Here is a 26,062-nt window from a genome sequence, read left to right as displayed (position 1 = left end):
TGCATGTTGCATATGGTGTCTAGCTTGTATTCGAAAGGCCAAAGTCGGTCTTTATTAAGATAAGGAATGATATTTTTTACATGAACCGCCATCCCGTGAGCACCAGAAGACAAATAGCTACTCAGGGCACTGGCCGAGCTAGTGACAAGCCTATCACAGATAGGCATCACCTGGAAGCCAACTAAAAAGCCACGATGCTGGTGAAGCAGCCCGCCTCCCACCAGGCTCTCTCAGGTCCTAGATGATCATGCTCACCACTCCAGCTGGATGTCTAGCTTGTATTGCTTCCAATTTGGTTAAATTGCATCTGCTTAGCTTACACATTATACCTTTGAATATGACATGCCTTCCTGTTTTTGGTACATACTAGTACATCTGTCTATTAACCATGTTCTTACATCAAATGAATGTTCTCGTGTATCCCCCATCAATCACTTATGATGAGGCAGTCAGGCTAGTGGACTACTATGAGTAAAGATCCTCATTTAAAGAATGCAGCGTCAGCCTCCCCACATGATTCTCAAGAAATAGCAAGGCTAGATGAAGATAGTGAACATAGCTCTGTAGTTGATTACCGCATTTCCCCTACACGAGCATCACAGGTGCTTGCTCTAACTTGGCAGCATGATATGTAGTTGCATGTTGCATATGGTGTCTAGATTGTAATTCTTCCAGTCTGGTTAAATTGCATGTGCTATTCTACTTAGTTTGTACATTATACCTGTTAATGTGACATGCCTTCCTGTTTTTAGTACATAGTACATCTGTCTATTAAGCATGTCCTTATGTAAGTGCATCTAGTGCCACCCCTAGTTGGTTTTGGAGTATTGACGACAAACCTGGCTGAGGGACTAATGTGTTTGTGAGAATTGCAGGATAACACAGGTAGTAGTCCCTCATTGATTCGGTTTACCTACCGGAGATGACCCCTAATAATGTGTGAAGACATTGAAGACAATGGTGGTCTGTGAAGCTATTCATGGGGAAGACTACGACATGAAAAGGCATCGAGTGAAGACTATGGAGCGCGAAGACTTAGTTGTTTCGTTGTTTCCTTTTCTTCTTTGTTGAGTCATAGGAACCACCGCACTGTTCAGTGGGGTCCAAGTGAACAAAGTCAGAGTGACTGAAGTGATGCTCAACCAAATCCTATGTCTTCGAGCGAAGACAATGAGAGCAAATCTTATCCAGAGTCGGATGAGTCAGCTTTACTTGTAGCCCAAGCCAAGCTGCCGCGTGTGTTTGAATCTGACCGTTGTGACACGTGTCAGTTCCTTAGTGACCCAGGGTTATTTCAGACAAATCAGGTCGGTTTCCCAGTGGCTATAAATAGCCCACCCCCTACACCATAAATTGGTGGCTGCTCAGAGTTAGTACATGGCTTTTGTCGTTTGAGAGCAACCCACCGCCGAAGCTTCCGAGAGAGAATCCTTGCGAGGACTAAGCCCAAACCACCCAGAGCCCAAGAGAGTGTTTGGCATCACTGAAGTCTTTCTGTCCGCGTGATCTGAAGACTTGTTACACTTGAGGACTGTGAATCCTCCAGCCAGTTAGGCGTCATGTTCTGAGCATCCAAGAGTCATTGTGGATTGCCGGTGAACGAAGTCTGTGAAGGTTCGGAAGTCTACCTTGAAGGCTTACCAGAGTGATTGGGTGGGGACTAGGTGTCCTTAGATCAAGGGGAATAAGGTGAAGATGCGGTCTTCTGAGTTGAATCTCAGCCTCCCTAACCAGACGTACAATTGTCACAACAACTGGAACTGGTCAAACAAATCCCTGTCCTCCTGAAGCTACTGGTTCTATCTCTCCCTTCTCTCTACTTATAGTTTGTCTTCGTGAAGTCATTGCCTGCTTGCATTATCTGTTTGACTTCACTGTGTGACTACCTATTCTGATTGGCTTCATACTATCTTTCATCCTGATCTTTACTACCTAGCTGCTATTAGTCTTCGTGCTTTCACTTCATTGAATACTTGACTATGGCTTGTCTAGTGTAGTCATCCTTCCATTGCATACGAATAGTGTCATTTCTATTGTTTGTCTTTGGAACTCCCACATTTTGAAGACTTTCATAAAAATCGCCTATTCACCCCCCTCTAGTCGATAACTATCCCTTTCAATTGGTATTAGAGCAAGGTACTCCCTTGTTCTGTGTGATTCGGTTTAACCACCTGGAGTTTCAGCTATGTCGACTGCAGGGATAATCAAAGTCTCCGCTGCGTGCCCCATCTTCGATGGCACTGAATATCCCTACGGGAAGAATAGGATGCACATGCATCTTGAAGCCATTGATGTCGATCTATGCTATGTTGTCAAGAACGGCGTTCCCAAGACTGGTGAAGGTGTCACCCCTACTAATGTCAAGAAGTTTATTCAACTGGACTCTACCACCAAGAACATCATGTGTGGTCACCTTACCAAAGGACAGTATGGCTGTGTGAGTGCTTTGTAAATGTCGAAGCTAGTCTGGGACTGGCTCTCCAAGGTCAATGAAGGCGTCTCAACTCAGCGAGATCAACGGATCAGTACTCTCCGCAACCTCTTCAACCACTTCAAGAGACACGACAACGAGAATGTCCAGATCACGTTTGATCGCCTCACTAATATCACAAATGAGCTCCAAGAACTCGGTGCCACTGAGATCATGAAGCATGAGATACTGAAGACACTACTGAGATCTCTTGATAGCTCATTTGACACCTTAGCCCTAATGATACAAGAATGCCCTGATTTCAAGTCTCTCGATCCGTCTGACATACTTGAGAGGCTCAACACACATGAGTACCAGCTATCTGAGAAACGAGATATCTATGGCCCCAACTATGGCCGAACTCGCGCTGTGAAGGCAAAGGCTGCTGCTTCCTCATCTGAAGAAGAATCTGACTGCAGTTCTGGTGATCCTGAAGACACTGGAAAGGCGCTTGTTATGCTTGTGAAGAAGTTCTAGAAATTCACCAAGAAGAAAGGCTTCAAAAAGTCTTCACGATCCAGCTCAAGGAATGATGAAGCTTCTGCCTATGACCACAAGAAGAGAACCTGTCACAAGTGCAAGAAACCTGGTCACTACATCTCTGAGTGTCCACAGTGGGACAATGAGAAGAAGAAGAAGAAGAGCAAAGAATATGATTCTGATGACAACAAGAAGAAGAAATCCTCAAAGTATTCTTCCAAGTCTTCTTCCAAGTCTTCATCACACAAGAAGAGCTCATCTGTCAAGGCTCGTGCTTTTGTTGGCAAGGAAATGGATTCAGAGGAGGAGTCAACTTCTGAGTAGGCGGAGGTGGAGTCTGAGGAGGAGTCTGACTCTGGTGCCGCGAGTCTGGCTCTAGCTACAGCCTACGTCGCCAAGTCCATCTTCAACACCGAAGACAATGGCTCCGTCACCAACACTGATGATAATGACAAGGATGACTCGCCTCCCACCTACTGCTTCATGGCACGTGGTGCCAAGGTAAAATCACGTGATGCTTACTTTCAAACATCAAGTGAAGATGACTCTGATGGTGAATCCAAACCTAGTTACAAAACACTTGCTAAAATTGCAGCTGAACAACAGAAAGCTATGGAACATACTCAAAAACTGTTACAAAAGCAATGACCTATTGGACGCGGAAATGACCAAGTCTCAGTCCTTAATTGAAGACATAAAAAATCTTCATGTTAAGTACTAGGAACTTGAAGGTCGACATGAATCACTCTCAACTTCTCATGAAAAGCTTTCCTATGATTATATTCAAAGGAAGCAGGAACTTGAGAAATTGAGATTGGATCATGAAGATCTTCAAAAGGAGAATGAGTCACTTCGCGCTCAACAGATCAGTCCCACTCAGGAAGGATTTAAACCACCATGCCTAAAATGCATTGAGCATGATAACGCTGCTTCTATTGCTGAATGTTCTACTGCTACTACTGTTGCAATATCTTCAACTGCTGATGTGGTAACTAACCCCTCTGTTGAGGATACCACTGCTATTGCTGATGAGAATGCTAGGTTGAAGACACTGCTTGAGACAGGGATGTACAAAAGTCTCAAAGGGCATCAGACATTATGTGATGTCCTCAAAAAGTAGATTCTGAACCGAAACCCTAGGAAAGAGGGTGTTGGGTTCGAGAGGAAAATGAATGTTGATGGGTCGTACTGGAAGCCTCAGCAGTACCCCAATACCACATGGGTTGCTGCAAAGGAACCTTCAGTAGATCCATCCACCTTGTCTGGTTTCACTTGTGCTAACCCCATTATCATTGATGAATCCTTTGATGCAAACTATAAACTGTTTAAGAATCAGAATGGTGAAGTGTTTGCCAGGTATATTGGTACTAACTGCAGGAATGGGCCACCTATGAAGAAGATATGGGTTCCCAAAAGTTGTCTTGAGAATCTTCTAGTGAATGTCATCATGACACCACCTGTGAAGAAGACAAATCCCATACCAAAGGCTTCATATGGTCCAGAAGCTTCATACGGACCGAGGACTCATCTGAGTCACCCTAACGCCAATGTTTTGCAGGGAAATCATACTCAGACCCATGAATATGAGCGTGTTTCCTCAAACCGCTATGTTCATAGAACAAAGAACTTTTCTGCTTATTCCTATGAGTATTATTCACCTCCTGCAAGGCTATTTAGTAGGGCTCCAAAGCCGAAATTCTCATATGCTGCACTTAGACTCATTGCTTCTAAGACACCCCTGAAAATGTGGGTGGTTAAGAAAACTTAACTCTCTTTTGCAGGGAAAGGTCTCCAGCCGGAAATCAAAGGCGTCCAAAACTAATGCTGGGGACCTTAATAATCTTGTGGGGCGCAAGATAAAATTTCATGTTCCACTTGTTCGTCAAATGCTTATGCTTCACAACTCGCTTGGTGAAGCCTATCCCCAAACTGCACTGTAGGCTATGACACCTCGTACTTCAGAATGGATTATGGACAGTGGATGCACTAACCACATGACTGGCGATCGAAGTCTTCTGATGGATTCAACGCTACGTCCATCAGACAAGAGTCACATCACATTTGCTGACACTGGTAAAAGCAAGGTATTGGGTCTAGGCAGAGTTGCAATATCAAAGGATCAGCACATGGATAAAGTGATGCTTGTTGAATCCCTTGGTTTCAACTTAATGTCTGTCTCAATGCTTTGTGACTTGAACATGATTGTGCTATTTGGAAAATATCGATGCCTTGTACTAATGGAATCTGACAAGTCTCTAGTCTTTGAAGGGTATCAGAGAGATGATCTATATATATGGTAGATTTCTCAGCAGGACCTCAGATGGCCGTATGTCTTCTAGCAAAGGCTTTAGAATGTTGGCTTTGGCATCGAAGGCTAGGACATGTTGGCATGAAGAACTTGCACACTCCCGCGAAGAAGAAGCATTTCGTCGGCATCGAAGGCATCAAGTTCAAGAAGGACCATGTGTGTGGCGACTGTGAAGCTGGAAAGATGACCAGGGCCAAGCATCCCTCGAAGACAATCATGACTACATCTCAACCCTTCGAGCTGCTCCACATGGACTTATTCAGCCCTACTCACTACTCTACTCTCACTGCTATTGCTTGCCTCTATGGCTTTGTCATTGTTGATGATTACTCTAGATATACTTTGGTGCATATAATCCTCTACAAGACTGAAGTGCAGGATGTCTTCAGACGCTTTGCCAACCGTGCCATGACGAACTATGGCGTCAAGATCAAGCACATCAGAAGCGACAATGGCACTGGGTTCAAGAACACCGGCCTCGACCTCTATCTGGATACTCTGGGTATCACTCGTGAGTTCTCTGCTCCTTATACACCTCAGCAGAATGGCATCGCAGAGCGCAAGAACAGAACTCTCATTGAGATGGCCCGAACGATGCTTGATGAGTACAAGACTCCACGGAAGTTCTGGCCTGAAGCCATTGACACTGCTTGCCACATCATCAACCATGTTTATCTTCACAAGCTTCTGAAGAAAACATCCTATGAACTTCTAACTGGTAAGAAGCCAAATGTAAGCTACTTCAGAGTATTTGGTGCTAGGTGCTGGATCAAGGATCCACATCACACGTCAAAATTTGCACCGAAAGCACATGAAGGTTTTATTCTTGGTTATAGAAAGGATTTGCACTCCTACAGAGTCTTAAACCTATTTCACTATAAAGTGGTTGAAACTGTGGATGTGCGGTTCGATGGACTGACGGCTCGCAAAGAGAGCACCTGCCAAATGTGCTAGATGAAGTACCTCCAAGTGAATCAATCAAGCATATGGGAATTGGAGAGATCATGCCTTTTGAGAATCAGACTGAAGAAGAGCTTATCATTTCTACACCTAATCAACCTGAAGACAATGATCAGCCTGAAGACAATCCCCCAAATGATGACATTGATCAGCAAGAGCCAAATCTTTGTCCTATTAATCCTTGTGTTGCAAATGAAGTTCAGATTGAGAAGATAATTGACATCTTGAATGCACCTGGTCCACTCACTTGTTCAAAAGCAACTCAAAGAGCAACACAGCTAACTAATTTCTATGGGCACTTTGCATTCGTCTCAATCTCTGAACCCAAGAAAGTCGATGAAGCCTTCATGGATCCTGAATGGATTCAAGCTATGCAAGAAGAGCTTCAACAGCTCGAGCTGAATTATGTGTGGGAATTGGTCAAGCGTCCTGATCCTCAGAAGCACAATATTATTGGCACCAAATTGATATATTGCAACAAGCAAGATGAGCATGGTCAAGTGGTCAGAAACAAGGCTCGTCTCGTTGCACAAGGTTACACTCAAGTGGAAGGAATTGACTTCGATGAAACATTTGCTCCGTGGCAAGGCTTGAATCCATTCGCATACTGCTAGCCTATGTAAATCATCACAACATCCTTCTGTATCAAATGGATGTGAAGAGTGCTTTTCTCAATGGAAAGATAGAGGAAGAAGTATATTTCGCACAACCTCCAGGCTTTGAAGATCCAAAGCATCCTGATATTGTATACAAGCTCAACAAGGCACTATATGGCCTCAAACAAGCCCCTCGTGCTTGGTATGATACGCTCAAAGACTTACTGAAGAGCAAAGGCTTCAAACCTGGTTCACTAGATCCTACACTCTTCACGAAGACATATGATGGTGAACTGTTTGTGTGCCAAATCTATGTGGATGACATTATCTTTGGCTGCACCAACAAGAAATATAGTGATGAGTTTGATCACATGATGCAAGAGCAATATCAGATGTCCATGATGGGCGAGCTGAAGTTCTTTCTGGGTCTCCAAATTCATCAGCAACGCAACGGCATCTTCATATCTCAAGAAAAATACCTCAAAGATTGCCTGAAGAAGTTTGGAATGCAAGACTGCACAGGATACACGACGCCAATGCCAACCTAAAGTCATCTAGGTCCCAACGACAATGGTAAAGAGTTCGATCAAAAGGTATACCGCTCCATGATTGGTTCTTTGCTTTATTTATGTGCATCTAAGACAGATATAATGCTTAGTGTTTGCATGTGTGCCCGATTCCAAGCGGCACCAAAGGAATTGCATCACTTAGCAGTGAAGCGAATTCTTCGATATTTGGCTTACACCCCAACATTAGGATTATGGTATCCAAAGGGCTCAGAGTTTGATCTAGTTGGATTCTCAGATGCTGATTATGCTGGTGACAAGGTTGATCACAAGTCCACATTAGGCACATGTCACTTTCTGGGATGATCTCTTGTCTGTTGGTCTTCAAAGAAGCAAAACTGTGTATCTCTCTCCACTGCTGAATCTGAATACATTGATGCTGGATCTTGCTGTTCTCAGCTTTTCTGGATGAAGCAAACTCACAAGGACTATGGTATCCATCTGAAGAATGTGCCTCTCTACTGCGACAATGATAGTGCCATCAAGATTGCCAACAACCCAGTTCAGCACTCGAAGACAAAGCACATTGAAATTCATCATCACTTTCTCAGAGATCATGTTATGAAGGAAGATATTGATATCATTCATGTCAAGACAGAAGAGCAGTTGGCTGATATCTTCCCAAAGCCCTTGGATGAGAAAAGTTTTTGCAAGTTGCAGTGTGAGCTAAATATCTTGGAATCCTCAAATGTCCTGTGATTAGGCACACATCCTAACACTTATGCATTTTGATGACTTAGATGTGCAACACACGAAGTAATGTATATCTTCAATCAATGAAGACATACACTCTAAGTGTGAATACATTAATGCTGAATTTGACTTCAGAGCGCCACGATAATTGTGCGACGTGTCTCGGTCTAATACTTCCTATGCGGTGGGTAACGCCACCACCAAACTTTTGTTTGACGTGTTTATCTTGGTGTCATATTTGCAAAGTCTTCATATCTGATTTATCTTCATACCTGGCTTATATTCAAGTTTATCTTCATTTGGTTGATTTGGCCTTATACTAGTTATGTACATATTTGTGTTCTATCCTCTACAACATTCACTTATAGCTATGACTTCATTCTGAATCTTTTGAACTAAGTGAATGTGATCGGAACCTAACCTATCTATGCTTCTACCTCAAATCTGTTTGTCCAAATCATATGCATTCTATTGAAAACCGTCGATTGTCTTCACTGAGACCTTGTCAGTTGAAGTCAATCTGACAAACATTTATATCTATTTTTAATGCTATATCCTTTTTGCCTGAAAGCCGAAGAATTTGGAACGACCACCCCGGCAATCCAGGCGTGCGTGGGAACATGGAACAACTTCCAAGGTGTTGCATGCTTGCCACGTGCCCTTCAGATGTGAACCGCCAGGGCACCTGTGTAATTGCGATGTGCTATCCCTTTCCTTATAAATACCCGTCACATCTCGGTCAAAAATTCTTCTTCCACCTCGCCACCTCTCGCAAACCCTAGTGCCTCTGCTAGCGCTCGATGACGCTGGCGATGAAGCGCTTAGCTGCCGCGACTTCTCCGACGCCGTCCTCACGCCGGCCGTGGACCTCGTCCTCTCCGTCGTCGCTGTAAGTGTCCTCCGTCACCAAGTTAGGGCACGGAAGATCGAACTACTCGGCCTCCAACTTTGCTCCATCTAGCAGTTCTTTGTGTGGTAATTAAAATTCACTTTTTACCGTTTTTTCGATCTGATAGATTCATCCTTCTTTACCAAAAGTGGTTTCTAGATCTCCAAAATTGAATCTATCTCCTTCTGCATCTCATACAATGCCTAGTCTATTCACTTATGCTTCTTTACAAGTTAGATTCCTCACTTGTACTTATTCTTCGATTCGTACAAATCTGGAACCAACTCACATCAAATAAGTGAATGTCTTCGCGTTATGAGGTCAATGTCTTCAAACTGATTTATCTTCAAAATCTTCTGAGAATTCATATGACCTCTTCCCCTTCCCTCGCACCTCTAATGCTGTCACAGGTACATGTCCGTGGGAGAATCCCTTGGTTCTCATAGTCTGCATTCGTTTGCAGAATTCTTACAGAGTCACATAAATTCTCCTAAAGCCAGTTCTTGTCTGACCAGCCGACAGAAGCCTTTGCAAGTACTGAAGCCTTTCAGGATAAGATTCATGGCTACTGAGAAATCAGCAAGAAAGGGTGGCAGACAGCGCCATGGGAACACTTCCAAGGATTTGCCTCCAGATTTGCTCGAGCTATACAAAATAGACCCAGAGGAAACCTATACAGGACGCAAGAATCGAATCCAATGGATTCGAAGATATTGGGCAGAGGAATGGTTCAAGTACCGTTTTGTCACAGAAGAATATGCAGAGAAGAATGCCATCAAGGGACCCTGGGGTGATATACTGTACAAAAATCTTCCTCCCAGGACCCAGGCTGAAGCTATTGAGCAAGGTTTCTATCCATGCATGGTGTGCGGACCACAGCCAGAGAACACTGACCCCTCTTCTCTGCTGTGGTGCCGTGAAGACAATCTGTTCAAGCGCAACTACTAGTTCGCCAAAGACTCTGCTGTAAACAACAACAAGGAATTCGGCCTTGACTTCAACCCTGGTCCGTTTGCTCCTCGGGAAGATGGGACCCATGAAGCCAATGAAAACAGGATCGGCCCCTTCTACAACCTTGCAGGCCTCATCACGCACATTGCCATCCAAGGTGCAAAAGTGGATCATTCTGGTGATGATGCTGACACTGATGATGCTCCAGCTCCTCCTCCTAAGCCACAAAAGAAAAAGAAAGCTAAGGCTTCAAAACCAACTGCTGCTCCAAAAGCTTCTCGAGTGAAGCCATTGACAACTGTCCCTCCTGCTCCAAGTAACACTTCTGAAGATCTCTCTCGCATCTCCAAGAAGAAGGAGAAGACTCAAAAGAAAGATGTTCAAAGTTCTGGTCAAGCCCTGACACCTGATGCCGTTGTGAGTGCGGTGATGATGCTCTTGAGCAGCTGATTAAGAGCAAGCAAGAGGCGGAGATCTTCAATGATTTGCCCCTCTTTGATGGGAACATTCTGGACAACTTCATTGATGAGTGGTTTGACAACCCAAATCTTAGCTTTGATGATCTTCAGCCCCCGATTGGCATCAGCATCGCCTTCCAAGGCGCAATTGCTCCTGAGCTGGCTCTGGCTCATTGAATTGTTGAATTGAAGAACAAGATTGACTATGAGAAAGAGCAGTTCAAGAAGCATGTGGCCAAGCTCAGCGTGGCTGATGTTCAAAACTTCAAGGTGATGTTGCATGACCTCAAGGAGGCATTTCGCAAGAAGCGCGAAGAAGCCAAAGGTTCACGAGAGCGCGTGAAGAATCTTGCTGCCAAGTGTGTTCAAGCTTACAATGAAGCTGAGAAGCGCAAGGCGCTTGGGCGTCCCGACATCGAGCCCAAGGTGGCTGCCAAGAAGACGAAGAAGCCTACTATGGCCCAAATTGAAGCTCCAAGGAGGGAAGAACCTCACATTGTTTTCCTTGCCAGCATGACAGACTCGAAGCCTAAGGTCCCCACAGTGGCTTCAGAACAGAAGAAAACCAAGCAGCTGAAGCCGAAGCCAGAAAGCGCAAGCTCAAGAACACCACTAATGATGCACCACCCACCAAGAAGAGAAAGACCAAGAAGAGAGATCGGGCTTCTCCCCAAAGATCCCCTTGTTGTCGAGCCCATTGCTTTTGCTCATCCTGCACGTGCAAATCAAGAGGGTCAGTTGATAGTTCATGAGTCTGCTTCCACATAGGCTCCTGAAGCTGAAGAAGATCCAGCCGTTAACCCATCACGGCTGAAGACATTGGTCCCCACGACAATGTAGATGATGATGAAGTCCTTCCTCAGATTAAGCGCCTAACGGTATCATCGCCTGTTCTCACGAATAGCGAGCTCATCAGTATTGGTCGTCCTTTGACGCTAATCTCCCAGGATGCCTCATGGGCTGATCGCCCCCAACCACCAAACCAAGACTCACCAAGTACACCCCATCCTTCACCAGCGCAAGTCACCAGCCAAGTTGTGAATGATGACAACTACATGGAGACTACACCGTCACCAAAAGCGTCGCCTGTGTTCCAACGGCTTCGCAAAGGACTAAGGCCATCAGTCTCCATGACAACCATCACAGAGGAAGATTCAAACCAATCCAGCTCAGTGGCACATCAAGTGTTCACTGAAGAAAATCCCTCTGTGACGGTTCCCTCGTCTGAAGCCAATGTTTCTGAAGACAATCCGGTTGCATCAGCCGATGAAAGACAAGAAGAAGAGCGTGTTGCTACTCCCCCTACCAACCAAGAAGTTGTTCTCGAGGAGAACGTGTCTGTGCCCGACCCTCCAGCTACTCAAGTGAAGGTTGAGAATCCTGAGGCGACCACCAATAGCAATACTGAAGCCAATGACATTATCATGGCTGAAGACAATGTGGCGCCTGCAATGAACACTGTGCATGAAGCCAATGATTCACCTACAACAAATGTGCAGCCTGACGCCTCTGCTAATGCCACTGCTCCTGTTCCGCCTCCAAGGCCCCACACCATTGAGCAAGCATTCTACCAAGGCGAGCTTTCACTATCAGATGGCCAGTTCTGGTTCCTCCGCCTGCTCCCGGACCTTAGTTTGACTATCATGTGGAGCACATGCCTCAGGTTCAAAAGCCAAAACCAAGGCTGCCAAGGTTTCCAGGTACTACATCTGCACCAGGATCGTTCAATGTCAACGGCTTCATTGCACACAACACCTTCTTCGATAACGCCAATAACTCATATTCCAAGCCAAGAATATTATCTGATCGGTTCTGGAGTTATCAGCAGCGCAACTACTACTCCTGTATTCTATACAATCAAGAGCGCATATTTCCTCATATGCGTCTGGACTCCGAAGCCATTGCTGGTCTGCCCTGCTTAGAAGAAGCCCATGACTGTTTTTGAGATGGTGGCCTTCTGCAGTTTGTTACCGACAAGGAACATTGGAATGAAGAGCTTCTGCTGCAATTCTATGCAACCCTCCACATTCGCAGCTACAACAGGGATCCGAAGACATGGGTCCTTGAGTGGATGACAGGAAATGTCCATCATGAAGCCAAAGCTCTTGACCTCATTGAGCTCACTGGCCTGTCCACTCCAGGTGATCTCTATGAACCTGGTTGTTAGCTTCACCGCAATGCATTGGAGAGCATCTTTCAGAAGCCAGAGCCCACCATGAGCAAAATGCTGAGCATGATGAAGCCACTGCCACAGGATGCTGAATATCCCAAAGATTTCTTTGTTGAAGACCTAGAGTATCTGCCCCGCACCATCTATCACATTATCAGGCGAACTCTATGGCCAATCAAAGGACATTCTTCCTCAGCAAAGCTAGAAGGGGCAATGAAGACATTGGTCTTCTATATTTTCAATGGCATTAGCTTCAATGCTCAGGACTTCTTCATTTGCCAATTTGCTGCATCTGGCTCAGACATATTTGGTCTGAAATTCTATGCTCCTTGGATTATGCGACTGATAAAGCTTCACTCTGCTGTTGACTATCAGCCCTCTGCATGCAATCATCTCATATTTCTGCCAGAGGTTGATATGTCCGTTGAAGCAATCTAACGAGAGCCTGCCAAGGAAGCATTATATGTTCACAATGCAGATCCTCAGAGTTTATCCCAGCATGTTGAAGGTGTTCAGGTTGCTTCTGGTGTTTATCCGCTGGCCGACAACACTCGCCATGCACGCACTGAAGCCACAGAAAACACTATTGCTCCAAGGCCTCGGAAGCGATCTCGTGTGCTCAATGACCGAGAGCTTCTCGTGGCCTTGCATCAGAAACACGACAAGCATCAGTACTTGATAAAGCGTCAAATGCAAAGCCTCTTGGTGGATGTCAATCGCATTCGCAATCTTGCCACCAAGAATGCCTTTGTCACTCATGAAACCTGTCGGAGGTCCTAGAAGAGTTTGACATTGCTAAGTGCTGAAGCTGATCTTCAAGACGATGGCTTCACCGAGAGATTCAAGTTCGACTCCACTCCTCCTAGGAATGATGTCTTGCATCGAACCCCGTCTCTTGAAGATTCAGAGTACTCCTCCTCCGCAGCAACTGTAAATGCCAGAGTCTTGGAGGATGCAGATGATGCTACCTCACCACCTCCAACCTCAGCGCGTATCGACACTGCACCAAGTTCTTCTGCACCACCAAACTTCAACGACGACCCTGCTGCTTCACCTACTCCTCATGGGAACGAGTAGAGACTACGTCTTCAAACCTTTTTGGTCCTTACTGACAAAAGGGGGAGAAGCATATGTTGATACTCTTCAAGCGGGTCCATATGAGTGGTTGATATACTTTTGCCTAGTGCTTACAACTCTCGCTTTTGATACATTTGGTTCTTTGAGTTGTAACACTTAAACTTGATGGTCGTCTGCTACTTTTTTTGCTATTCTATGATGCGACGATAAATTCCGCATGTGCAATGATAAATTCTGCATGAAGTCATTTCGCAGACGTCCATTTTTCATTATGCATGTCATTATTCCTGTATATTTGTTCATGCATGATGTATTGTCTTCATATGGTGAAGAGGATCTCCACAAGTACAACATGCCATGTGCATTTGCATTCCAAAGCAAAACATTTATATGCACATCTTCAGGGGGAGCCTTTTTGCCACCTATGAAGACAATATCTTAATCCTTTACAATTTCACATACTTTTATCCCCGTTGAAAACTTCAACCAGTTTTTCATCAATCACCAAAAAGGGGGAGATTGTAAGTGCATCTAGTGCCACCCCTAGTTGGTTTTGGAGTATTAACGACAAACCCGGTTGAGGGACTAATGCGTTTGTGAGAATTGCAGGATAACACAAGTACTAGTCCATCATTGATTCGGTTTACCTACCGGAGATGACCCCTAAAAATGTGTGAAGACATTTAAGACAATGGTGGTCTGTGAAGCTATTCACGGTGAAGACTATGATATGAGAAGGCATCGAGTGAAGACTATGGAGCGCGAAGACTTAGTTGTTTCATTGTTTCCTTTTCTTCTTTGTTGAGTCATAGGAACCACCCCACTATTAAGTGGGGTCTAAGCGAACAAAGTCAAAGTGGCTGAAGTGATGCTCAACCAAATCCTGTGTCATCGAGCGAAGACAATGAGAGCAAATCTTATCCAGAGTCGGATGAGTCAGCTTTACTTGTAGCCTAAGTCAAGCTGCCGCGTGTGTTTGAAATCTAACCGTTGCAACACGTGTCAGTTCCTTAGTGACCGAGGGTCATTTCGGACAAATCAGGTCGGGTTGCCCAGTGGCTATAAATAGGCCACCCCCTACACCATAAATTGGTGGCTGCTCAGAGTTAGTACACGGCTTTTGTCGTTTGAGAGCAACCCACCGCCGAAGCTTTCGAGAGAGAATCCTTGCAAGGACTAAGCCCAAACAACCCAGAGCCCAAAAGAGTGTTTGGAATCAGTGAAGACTTTTTATCCACGTGATCTGAAGACTTGTTACACTTGAGTACTATGAATCCTCTAGCCGGTTAGGCATCACGTTCTGAGCATCCAAGAGTCATTGTGGATTACGGGTGAACGAAGTCTGTGAAGGTTTGGAAGTCTACCTTGAAGACTTGCTAGAGTGATTGGGCAGGGACTAGGTGTCCTTAGCTCAAGGGGAATAAGGTGAAGACGTGGTCTTCTGAGTTGAATCTCAGCCTCCCTAACCAGACGTACAGTTGTCACATCAACTGGAACTGGTCAAAAAATCCCTGTCCTCCTGAAGCTACTGGTTCTATCTCTCCCTTCTCTCTACTTACAGTTTGTCTTCGTGAAGTCATTGCCTGCTTGCATTATCTGTTTGACTTCACTATGTGACTACATGTTCTGATTGGCTTCATACTATCTTTCATCCTAATCTTTACTACCTAGCTGCTATTAGTCTTCGTGCTTTCACTTTATTGAATACTTGACTATGGCTTGTCTAGTGTAGTGTACCTTCCGCTGCATACGAATAGTGTCATTTCTATTGTTTGTCTTCGAAACTCCCACGTTTTGAAGACTTTCATAAAAATCGCCTATTCACCCGCCCTCTAGTCGATGACCAGCCCTTTCACCTTACATAAAACTATTGTTTTTTTGTATCCCGCATCAATCAATATAGCGAGACACCTTTAGTATATGTAGTGCGATATTAGTTGCATCTTTCATATGATTTATAGCATGCGTTGCTTCTAATTTGTTGAAATGCCATTTATGATGGGACGCTTTTAACTTGGCAGAGTCATATTGGTTGCATCTTTCATGTGGTGTCTAGCTTGCATTGCTTTTGTTGAAATGGATTCTACTTAGTTTACACAAACAGTTGTAAATATGCCATGCTGTCCTATTTTTCGTACATATTCCATCCTGGTATCATGTGTTTGCCTTACATCAAAGTAGTGATTGTCAGTATCATGCACGAATGAGTTCTGAAGAGTGAATTTTATTGCTTTTTCTTGTCGGTTTTACTTGACAATTCAAAATCAATAAAGCAAAAGGAAGTTAGCAAGGCAGTAGATAAAGGTGCCCTTTCCAAATGGAGGGCCTCTACATATTCTACTCCTCCAACCCCCCAAGATGATTTGCAAGACAACACATGCATAGACACTCAACATAGCTATGTTGATGATGAGCACGTCTCCCCTAGTGCACCATCACAGGCGCTCCCTCTAACTTGGCATTGTTATATTTGGTTGCATGTGATGTATGATGTCTAGCTTGTATTGATTCTAATTTTGTTGAATTCCATCTGCTTACTTTACACATTATACTTGTCAATAAGACACGTGTTCCTGTTTCTAGAACATACAATATCTGTCTATCACACCATGTTCTTACATCAAAGTACTACTGTTGTGTAACCTGCAACAATCACTTATCATAAGACACGTTTGACTTGGGAGTGTCATATAGGTTACATCTTGCATTCTTTTCTAGCTTGTACTACTTCTAATTTGTTGAAATGGCACTTATGATGAGACAACTTTAACTTGGTAGAGTGATATCCGTTGCATCTTTCATATGGTGTCTAGCTCTCATTGCTTCTAATTTGTTGAAATGCCTTCTCCTTAGTTTACACATCATAAGTGTGATGTTGTTTGCATATTGCATATGATTTATTTCTTGTACTGCTTCACATTTGTTTAAACGCCAGTTATGACGAGACACTGTTAACTTGGCAGAGCGATATTTGTAGCATCTTTCATATGGTGTCTACCTTCCATTGCATTGCTTCTAAGTTAGTGAAATGTCTTCTGCTCAGTTTACACGTCATAGTTCTGGTTATCTCATGTCGTCCTGTTTTTCGTACATATTACATCCACCTATCATGTGGTTGTCTAACATAAAAGTTCAGGTCGTCTGTATCACGCATCAATTTGTTCTGAAGAACTAAATTGTTATTCCTTTTTCTTGTTGGCTTGACTTAACATGTCACAGAAAAAGAGGAAGGAGCACGGAATGATCGGTGATGGTGTTAGTACTAAGGACACACGGAATAGGAAGCGGAAGAATCCTGCAGATTCTGCTAGTACTGATGGTGCAATAGAAGGTCAAACTCTAGCAGAAAATTGTACAAACAGGGTATCCCGTGCTACACGAGCTGCAGAACAAGCCAAACAGAAACCAATAGCTGCCACCAAACAAGCAGAGACAGCCCTAGTTGTTGCAACACCTTCCACAGTACCACCAGTTGCACGAGTTACTCGTTTCTCAACTCAGCTAGCAGCACGTTCCCATACTCCCTTGCCACCTGACACTACTTCCGAAGCACTCTTGACACAAGACGAGTTGGCAAGATCAGATGAACTTTGTGAGCTTCAGCAGCAAGAAGGTAGTTGCTGGAGTCAAGTTACAGTTGCATGGTTCTTTAGATGTAGTCTCACAGTTTGATGTACACTAACACTTCCTATGTTCGTTGTTGGACTAGCACCTAGGTGCAAGAGGAAACAAACATCAGGGATAATGCTCGATAGGTTAATTAAATCTAGAGGAGGAAGAATGGAGATCCGTTTTGAGGCAGGTTTAAAAAGGCCACATGATGCTACAGAGTCGGCCAAGTCAGTATCAGAGGCAGCGATTGCCATTAGGTGTCATGTACGTATCCTCCCAACATGGATTTAGTACAGGAATGACAAAGATGAAACCCAGTTCAACACCATCCTCGACCATTTATCTGTAAGTATGGTTATGTATGGAAACTAGTAATATCGTCTTGCTCTGTCTCATACTTTCTAGGTTGCTGATAACGAGACTCCCATAATTTTCAACAGATGAGGTTCAAGTTGGATAGCCAAGATGATGCAACCAGACAAGCTTGCACCCATGTTTTCAAGTCTTCTCTGTGACAATATCGGTATAACTTGAGGAAAACTCACTTTGAAGGCAAGGCTAATAGTGAACTTGCCCAAACATCTCAAGTGGAAAATATATCGGATGAAGACTGGAGAGGCCTCATTAAATACTCGTCTGATCCAAAGTATCATGTACATTATATATATGTGATCAGATCACATGTTGAAGTCCTATTTACGCATGTGCCACACAAATCTATCTTCTTGTAGGTGAACTGTTCAAAGAACAAGGCCAACCATATGAAAGTGAAATTCCAATAGACGACAGGTCTCGTAGCTATATTGCACACTGTGAGGCTCTTGTAATTAGTTGTTGTTTCACTCTTTTTGCTGTACCATATTATCAGATCTATATTGACTTGTTCCAAATGCAGAGGAAAGCCCGTAAGGACCAAAAAGTACCTGAACCAAATGTTGTGGAAATCTTCAAGGACTGTCACACCAGGAAGATGAAGGGCATGACTATACCAGTCAAAGCCGTTGTTGTAAGTCCTTAATCCTCATGCCTTTTAACTACTACTTACTCTGACTTGTGCCTTGAACTGCATGGTATGCAGCCAATGTCTATTACTCTTTTCAATTTTATACACAACTGTCTTAGCGTATCATTGCACCTTACAAGGTTTAAAAGAGAGGAGTGATGTTCCTTTGATCTTGACCTATAATCTAGTTCCATGCTGGACTTTCCCACACAATGTTACATTTTTCTGTTTGTCTGTTCTCAGTTGTTTTGTGATATGAATGATGTCATACTATGCTTACCGTATTATAAACTTTGTCTCTTTATCCTTAGCTGTCAATACAATGTGAAGAAATACACAATACATTCGCCATGGTACATGGTCATATGTTTGGAACCTGGTTTTATTATGTACTTTGTAGTAAAATACAACTAACATTTTACATGGGTTCACCAGAATAAGTTCTGTATATAGAACAAAGCTATTTTGTTTGGTTTTGCTGCCTCCTTAATATCTTCTGTTCTGGTACTACTAATGTAAAAACTCAACTTTTCAGCAAGCTATGGAAAAAATGGTGGAACCGCCAGGTGGCGAGGCAACTATAACCGCAATGTGAGCTCTTGCTGTAGTGGGTTAGTACCTGTCCACAAATAGTGCCAAAAGCACGTTCCTGCGTAATACTGGGTTGGCTGTTAAGGCAGCCTCATCCAAACTGCGTCATGATCAGGATATGCAAGCTCAAAACAATGTTATATCTGCGCTCCAGACACAAGTCCATTCCCTAACAGAGACCCTTTGTGAAACAAGGACAGACATTGTTCGATGTCGTCAAGATATGCATGGTTTTGAAACCAGACTATCAGATATTTGCTATGTTGTTCAGGAGCCTAGGAGAAATGAAGGCGAAGGTTATGGTGCTCCATCAGACAATACAACATGAAAACATAATAGTCAGGTCAAATGAACTGAGCTTTTGAACTTCTGGTGGTGCATTTATCTGCCAGACCGTTAACTTTTATGCCAACCTTCCTTTTGTTTTATAGTTGTAATTTGTTTTGTTGTGAAACAAAATTTGTTCTTAACATGCAGCCACCGGCTGAAGAAAAAAACAAGTCATTTTGTATAGTGTAGGGTGTTCCCTATATTTGCACTGGTGGCGATCTATGATGCCTAGTGGATGTAATCTGTGCAATCGCCTTAATAGCCTAGCGTTAGTTTCGGGCTTATTTATTTCCTAGTCTTCTTTTTCCCTGGTTTGCTAGTGGCTGCAACAACCATGGGCCATATACGGACCGTGGTAACCTTGACCCTGCTACGGGCCGTAGGATCCATGGGCCTCCTACGGGCCGTCGATAAATGGGCCTCCAACAGGGTCGTAGAATCGGTGGGCCTCAGGCCGTCGAATAAATGAGTCAACATCGGCCCAGCACGGTAATGGGCCGTTAATAGGCCGGAGGACAGCAAAGGCTTAATTCTGTCACAGGCATAACGGGTCGTTAATGGGCCAGAATATAGGACGGGCTGGAAACAGGCCAGAAACGGGCCAACTCTGGCCACGGGACGAATTTGGCCCATTAGGGGAACAAGCCAGTAACGTGCCAGAAGTAATCGAGGGCCGGAAAGGAGCCCAAGAATGTTTGGGACGTCAGTAGGCCGAAAGCTAACATTGGCTAGAAACGGCCCATGTGAATCATGGGCCATTAATGGGTACAAAGAAATTTACTGTTCATTATGGGCTAGAGTCATCGTGGGCCTCTAAAGGGCCTAAAGATATGAAGGCCTCATATGGGCCGAAATACGTCATGGGCCATACATGGGCCAAAAGTGAAACGGGCTGGTGTTATATTCGACGGCCCACATGACGTTGTTGGGCCGATTTTGGGTAGGCCCTAACGGGCCATGAGTTACCGGGCCGTAAAATGGGCTACTTGCGAAAGACCGTTAACAGGCTTTTCATGGACCAGCCCGCTAACTTTTGACCAAGTCAAATGGGCCAGCCTTTGTAAGCTAAATGGGCCAGTGGTGGGCCGTCGCACGTGTCAACATATCATAGGCGCCTATCTGACCCACTGACGAGATGGCACGTGTTTCCTCCGGCCAATCAAAATTTTACACATGGAAATTTCCCATTGGTTCGGGTTGTTAATGGGTTATCGGATCCAAAACCGGACCCAATAGCTTAACGGCGACCCGTTACGGTGGATGCCATGTGTCGGTCACCCTCGACGAAAGCACTTCTGTGACACGTGATTTATCATCATGGAAGTGGACACTTCCATGATGATAATTTTGGTAATGTCATGGAACACTTCTATGACAGCACATGTATGACTATCTTGATTCTGTCATAAAATCGTCATGGATGTACACGCATGACGGAAAATGTGACCTACTATGACAAACACGTATCATCACGGAAGTGTCTTTTTTTGTAGTGTTTAGGGTATGTAGTTGGCATTTTCATAACATCTTTGGCATGTTGCAGTCACTTGCTTCACTTTTATTAACTGTCAAATTGAAATTACTTCACTAGTTGTGCGTCTAAAAAGAAAAATAGAGGTATAAACAAAGGAATATGTTTGTGCAAGTAGACGGCCAATTGGTCTCACACCTGGAAGTTTCTCAGGATGGGTGTAGCATATGCCATGCTCATTGTCGATGGTTGGTATGAACAAGCCGATGAGCTATCTCTCTCTATCAGCACAAACTTTGGCATCAAGGTGCTCGATCAGCTCCTGATTCGTTGGATCGAACTTGACGCCAACCGGCAGCATCGGCTAATCCTTCTTGGAATGCATCGGTTAATTCCGATTAAATGGTACTCAATGTACGATCAATCAATTGTTTTAAGTCAATGATGAAAGATTTCGACACATAAGTGGTACTCCAAATCTGAAGTCCACAATACCCGAACAAACTGGGGTATCGGCTTAATTACTACATGCAGACTCTAAAGACTTGAAAACCCCATAAAGATCAAAATCATCATATAGGGCTACGAGATGAATACTCACAGGAGTGGCCTCATCGGTTCCTTCCTTCATCTGGCTAGCTTGAACAACATCCTTGTTGAGATGAATTTTTCCAACTTCTTCCTTTTCACTACTTGCAATGAAGTATAGCAGCTCCAGTAGTTCATCGCTCATCATACCAAATGGATAGGAACAAGGCGGCGTATGGGAGGCGGGGAGACCGGGAGAGAATGGGCGAGTGATTTTGTAGAGAATGGGAGAGTGATTTTGTAGAGAATGGGAGAGTGATTTTGTAGAGAATGGGAGAGCGTTGTTGTACTACGAGAGCGGTGAGGCTCACTTTGGTGAACCGAACACGCCACCGGGACTCTTGTGTCACCTCACGCGCAGCGTGTGGTCATGTCAATTCAATGTGAGGACATGATGAATAATTGGACCGACGTATACTAGTACTACTGTACTACTTACTAGTCTTATTTAGTGTCACATTTTAACCATTGGTTTAACTAACAAAATGTCAATGCATGCCACCAAAAAATATACTATTGGAAACTATGTTGAAATACGAATCCAACGATGTAATTTTTTGTGACATGCATTAACATTTAGTTAGTTAAATTTATGGTCAAAATTTGACACAAATTATGAAGGGGACCAATAATCCAGGAGGGAGGTAGTAGTACGAGTAGAGCAATATACGGTATAGAGGACTACTAGTACTAGTACAAATTTAGAAATGGAGTACGTAGTTACAAGGTTGTGCAACAGACTTTGTAGGCTACATGAGTAATACAAAATATAGTTCCCATTGGACAACACTTTCACCAACAAGTACACACTTGAAGCCTAATTGATATATATGGCTTCTCCACAACATCTCCATCATCATTATTAGTACATGCTACGCAGATGAGTTAGGATGCACTTGATCCTAGGAAGGTGTCTATCCTTCAAACTAACTAAAATGCATAATATCAAACAAAAGAGGGTCATGCTATAGCAGCTGGATACATGACTCAATCTAGATATCATTACGAATCAAGTTGTGCATATTTGCTGTTGGCATGAACCACATTGCTGCATGTCAGCTTTGCAAAAGCCATTCATCAGTTGGAAGCTTGATGCCTTTCACACAATGAAGATCATCTGGCAACAAGCTGTGTCGACGAATCTCTAGATATGGTGATTCTTGGAACCCATGGTATGATGTGTAAACACAGTTCTCCCTAGAGAATGGAAGTTGCATAGCATGGTAATCATCGCCGGTGACATGATTGATGATTGGTTGGATGATCGGATAATTGAGGCCGGGGAACATGGAGTGGTTGCCGAGGTGGTAAACCCGCCTCTAGTTGAATACACCTGGCCCAAGAGCTGGGATCTTTCTCGAACACGAAGCAACCATAGCCATCATAGTCATGAACACCCCAGGCATTGTACTGCTTGTGGTTTGATGAAATGGTTTGGTCAATTTGGTATGTGTGAATGAGCATCAAATGACCATCATTTGTTGAACGATTGATAAACCACCATCCATTGACTTGCATATTTCTAGGTCGTGGAATTATGAAGGCCGGCGAATGCTGCAACAAATCAAATTGGAGACGAAAAGGACAAAAATATAAAATCATGTTCAGAGTATGTGTGGAATTAAGATTATTATAACAGTGACACAGATCATAGCCAGAGAATTGCAATGTGGTAGTCATAATCATACTGCAAGTTAAAAAAATAAGCCAATGGCTTTCATATTCTAGCAATGTTTCATGGTTCAAACATCATGTAAAAATGAGAGGAAAATAGCTATGCCAGGGCCTACTCATATTCTACCATAGGAGTTACTACTGTTCTCATATCAACTCTAACAATAACATGCGTGGTTATAAAAATCTTAGAAATGAGAGTAACATATAGCAATCATGATGTTACACTCATAATATCTATTCTAACCATCATTACATGCCAATTGTTCTCATATCAACTCTAACAATAACATGTGTGGTCATAAAAATCTAGGAAATGAGAGGAACATATATCAATGATGTGATTATAGACATACCACTACTGCAGGATGGTCCAAACGCGACACTACGATCTGAGGCCCTTTGAGAAACTATGTGCGACGCAATAATCGCAAATGGTCTTGTATGAAATGTGTCAGAAATGTATAAAACGTTTGCGATGAAGGATGCATCAAACACGGTTCAGGTTTTAGTTGCGTGTGCGATGAAGGGCATACGGTTCAGTTCAATTAACTGTTTGGGATGAGGAGGCACAAAAGAAACGGGCAGCCAAATGAAGGCGTGTGCGATATATAACATACGGTTCACTGGGATGAACTGTGTGTGATTAGGCAACACAATGGAAACGGTTGAACTGACTATGGAGATCATTCGCACACACCTCAATAAACAATTGCATGCATTCTAAAGTAGGAGAAACGATCGTCTAGTCATCTACTTCTTGTGACGCTCCCGCCACTGCTATGTGGCTCGATCCCTCGTCTTTGTCAGGAAGAAGACAGTTCCTCATGTCAACGATCCGCTTGTACATCTCGTAGCTTGTGTACGCGTCCATGGCCGCGTACTTGACATGTTGTTCATCCAGTCTCTTATGCCACACACTGTGGTAGGCATTCTTGTCCTTATTGCTCTCTTCCTTCATCCTCGCGTAGTAGGGGTCGATGATGGCCGAGGCGAGGTCAACCAGGGAGTTCAGTTTATTTTTGTCGCCGCCCCAGACATTGTAGTGGTGCTGGATGTTGACAAGATTCGGGCATTTCAAGTCCGAAACCTTGAGCACTTTTAGATCGTTGGTGGTGTCCATCGTAAAGAAACTGTATTCGGAGCTGTTGATAAACCTGGAGAAACACTCGCAAGGCCTTGTGGCAAGGTGGAAGTGGTGGACGAGGACGTCATGTCGCACGTACAACTGGGCGATGGCAACCTTCTGATCATGCCCGGCACGACCGATGGTGTACTCGAGGTCGAGGCCGACCACTTGGTACTTGTCCTCGGCAAGGAACTGCTCCATAGTTTGGATGGAGCTCTCCACCAAGACTGGATCGTTTGTTTACACCACCGAGAGGTCCTTCCCCCTCACGTGGGTGTCCACTACGTGATGCGTGGTGAACTGCCTGCCGTTGTCGTCGTCGGACGCTGGGAGCGCCATTGGAACCACTAGATGTCCTCTATGTATGTGTCCTCGTGGGTGTGCTTATTGTGTGGTGTGAGACGAGAGATGAAGGTAAATGGCCATGGGAATAAAAGGGGGTCGGGCGGCGTGGATTTTCGGCGCGTCCGCATGGCAATTTTTGCAGCGGGTAGCTGCATCGTCGCGTCGCGCCCGGTGCAACCGCTTGCACACAAATGTGCGTGATCATGCGCCGGCCCAAAACCTGGCAGCGCACGTGGAGGGACGAGGGCAGAGCACCCGGCGGGACGCGAGAGCAGAGCGCGCGTGGCGGGACGCGAGCAGAGCATGCCGCGCCCGCCCGAACCACAAGCAACCACACGCATAGAGCAGTTGAACATGCAGGAAATGGTCACCTACAAGCCGGCCGACAGTTGCGTGGCTGCGTAGAGAGCGGTCGTGTGGTACCACCTCCGTCTAGTCTATAGTCTCCTTGATACTCCGTGCCATACTTTTCCCTCAAATTTAACCAACAAAATGTTAATGCATTTTGTAAAAATTATATAATTGGAAACTATGTTCAAATACAAATCCAACTATATAATCTTTGGCGACATGCAGCCGTATTTTATTAGTTAAATCATCTTATAAACCAGGATGGTGTTATAGTAGGTAATTAGATTGCAAACATTTTTTTATTAACCGTATGTGTATGTGGCCTTTCGTCCTCCTCTCGCACGTCTTGTCACCCCGCTGCCGCGGACGGCTTACCACACAAGCTTGCACAGCGCTCGGGGGCGTTCTTTTTGCCAAACGGTGGCGCCAATGAATCATCGGTGAGACTGTTCCCGCGCAACCTTGTAGGTTCCCGCGCAAGCTTCCCGCCCGACTCAGTGAAATCCCCCAAAATCCCAATGCTTACTGGCCTACTATAAAAACCCTCATGGCCGGCGAGTCCTGCGTCGCATTTTCCCCTCCATCCCTGTAGCTTATCTCGTCTGCTTCTCCAACAATCACCAATGGCACCGGTCCGTCCTCGTCGCTCAGCCACTCCGCCGTCATCAGAGGACAGCTCTAGCTAGGAGGCTACACCGCGGCGGCGGCACAGTCCCCAGCGTAGTGTAGTGCGCGTGGCGTCCCTGTTGGGTGTGCGTGGAACACCCACCACATGCTCCACCGTCGGTGCCCGTCGGCAGCTATTGCCGGCCGCCGTTGCCGCCACACCACCATCGAAAGCCAGGGCCATTGCCCGCTCCGCCACCACGGCCCGAAGGCGGGAGGTGGCCGTCATCGGCGTCACCCCACTATCGGCCACTGTGGCCATCACCCGCTCGGCCACCACTGCCCGAAGGCGGGAGGTGGTGGTCGTGGCTGCCACCCCGTCATCGGCAGCCGTCACCGCTAGCCCACCATCGACCCCGGGAGTCATCACCCGCTCCGCCACCGCCGCCTGAAGGTGGGAGGCGGAGGTGGATGCCCGCACGTCCGTCAACGACCTTGCGCGCTACACCGAGTTCCTGCGGGAGGAGGAGGAGTGCCTCGTCGAGCATGCAAAGAGCCTTACCGCCACTGTGGCCGCGGCACATGCCGTCTTAGAGGCGAGGAATCAGGAGGTCTATGAGGAGAACCACCTCTTTGAGAGGGGTCGTCTGGAGCGGCAAAGGGTGTTTGAGGTGAGCATCGCTGAAGCTGCATTAGCGGCTTGCCCAGCTCATCGGTAGGCTCCTCCTCCTCCGCCTCTTACTG

This window comes from Triticum aestivum, chromosome 5B (genome assembly GCF_018294505.1).
Source record: "Triticum aestivum cultivar Chinese Spring chromosome 5B, IWGSC CS RefSeq v2.1, whole genome shotgun sequence".
NCBI classification, from domain to species: domain Eukaryota; kingdom Viridiplantae; phylum Streptophyta; class Magnoliopsida; order Poales; family Poaceae; genus Triticum; species Triticum aestivum.
Note: the sequence above shows the minus strand (reverse complement) of the source record.